Source organism: Aquarana catesbeiana, linkage group LG04 (genome assembly GCF_042186555.1).
Source record: "Aquarana catesbeiana isolate 2022-GZ linkage group LG04, ASM4218655v1, whole genome shotgun sequence".
In the NCBI taxonomy this organism is placed as follows: Eukaryota; Metazoa; Chordata; class Amphibia; order Anura; family Ranidae; genus Aquarana; species Aquarana catesbeiana.
Window position 1 is genome coordinate 55531564 of NC_133327.1, and position 2157 is coordinate 55533720.

General features: G+C 43.6%; 1 pseudogene; it reads left to right on the forward strand.

Annotated features, from left to right (window-relative positions):
• Nucleotides 1–806: 806 nt before the first annotated feature.
• On the forward strand, nucleotides 807–984 carry LOC141141864 (U2 spliceosomal RNA; annotated as a pseudogene).
• Nucleotides 985–2157: the final 1173 nt, after the last annotated feature.

Below are 2157 nucleotides of genomic sequence, written 5' to 3' on the forward strand. Positions count from 1 at the left end.
GAGCGGGTGGTACATGTGTTCTGGGAATGTCGCTATGCAAAGAAAATATGGAAAAAGGATGGAAAAGATGATTGAGGGGTTAACTGGTGTGAATAGTGTAACGTATGAGATGGTGTTATATGGTTTGTGTGATCTGGGGAGGAATGAGGAGAGGTTGTTATGGATTGTTGTGAATTGTATTAAAGAGTGTTTGTGGGATGTTCGGAATATTTTGATTTTTAAGCAGGAGTGGTTAAAGTGAAAGAATGTGTGGCCATGGCTTGAGGAAAGATTTACAATTATGCGTATTATGATTATAAGAAGTTAGGAGAGAAGGATGCAAGGAAATTATGGAAATTGGAGGAGTGGAAACAATGGTGTATATAATATAAACATGTGAATTATGTTATTGATGTTTATTCTTGAACGATTAACCTTTTTTATTTTTGTTTTTCAGGGTGAGTACAGATGGTGATAAAGGGACAGTGTGGAGAAAGAATATAGGAGTGTTTTTTGTTTGTGCAGGGATAGGGAGGAGGGATAGTATATAATAGGGATAGATTGTCTTTTTTTCGCTATGAGGGATGGGAGTGGGTTGTTTTGTTAATGTTCTTGTTATCTTTATTGTTGTTTTGAAACATTCTTGATATATTTATTGTTGTGAGATGTTTTTGTTTTCTTTACTGTCGTTATGTACATTTTGTTTTTTTGTGGGTGGGGTTTGGGAGGGAGGGATATGTAAATACTTGTCTGATAATGTACTTCAATGTTATTTTATTGTTCAAACATATTCTTTTGATTTATGTTATCTATGTATTTTACTTGTGAAATTTTAAATAAAAGAATTAAAAAAAAAATCTGTTCTTATCAGTTTAATATCTGATACGTCCCCTATCTGGGGACCATATATTAAATGGATTTTTAGAACAGGGAGATGGAAGCTTGCTCTGTCCACTCCACGCATCGACCTGGTATTGCAGTACCTCCAGGACCGGTGCACCCCTCTCTTATGCAGTTTCCAAAAACAGAATAAAGAACATCAAGAAAAATCTTCCTTTTGCTTGCTCACAGATTGCATTGTTGTTTTTTTTTTTGGCTCACAAGCTGTTAATTCTTGCAATAATAAACTTGCATTTAACCCCTGTGTGTATTGGTGTTTTTGCTTCGTGTCAGTTTCTTGGCCTATCTCTCTCCCTACCTCCTCGCTCCATATTTTTGGGGTCAGGAAGCAGCAGGTAAAGTGGCAGTTGCAAGAAGCCAAACCTATCAAGTCAGCAAGTCAGTAAGTATACACATTTCGACAAGACAGCTAGCTAATGTTTTATCAATCTTTCTCCCAAGGCCCAAAACAAAGCCTTCACTGCCAGGGTCAGTTTAGAGAGGCAGCAAGCAGGGCCAGGCCATTTCAATAGGGCTGACTTTGCTCCATTTCTGTCCCTTCCTTGCTGCAGCTAGCTAAAAGTCAGTTGAGGCATTCATCCCACAGCCCGTGTCTCCCTCTAGTGGGTCTCTGTCTCTCCTCTTCGTCCACGTTACCAGGAGGCGGGCCCATGCAAATGATTTGCCTCATTGGGCATCAACGAGGAGCACCCGGATCTGTGCAATTAGTGCACAGGGCTGCCTAATTGGCAGTTTAAAGGTCAGAATGGGCTTCAGGAGTGGAGGAGGTGTTAGAAAAGTGTGTTGAGGCCAGCAGGTAGGGATTAGGCCTCAAGCCGGGTAGGTGTGGAAAGTTTGCGTATTCATGGCTCCGGCCAGTCTAGACTACTAGACGTGGGGGAAGGAAGGCAAGGGCAGACGGGCACCTCTCAGAGAGCTCTTCGTTTCGCCCAGGCTGCCGCTCACTCGGAAAAGAGAATAATTGTGTTATTGCTTCTCTGCTTTTTGGCTAAGATCAAGTGTCTCGGTTAAAGGGTTTGTCAGAAGGCACCAGTCCTGCTCGGCCTGGGGGGGTTTCCTTGATTGGTGCACCCCCTGCTGCTATTGGGCAGGACCCTGCTGGAAGTCCACGAGATGGCGATTGGTGGGTCGTAGCTCCACAAGCCTGGTTGGTCGTAGGAGGGCTTTTCCGAGGCCCCCTTTTGGGGGTCCCTCTGGAGTTCGGAGGCGGCAAGCGCAATCAGTGCTGGAGAGGATGGCGTCCCGAGGACTCGATACAGTTCATTGCGAAGCCAGAAT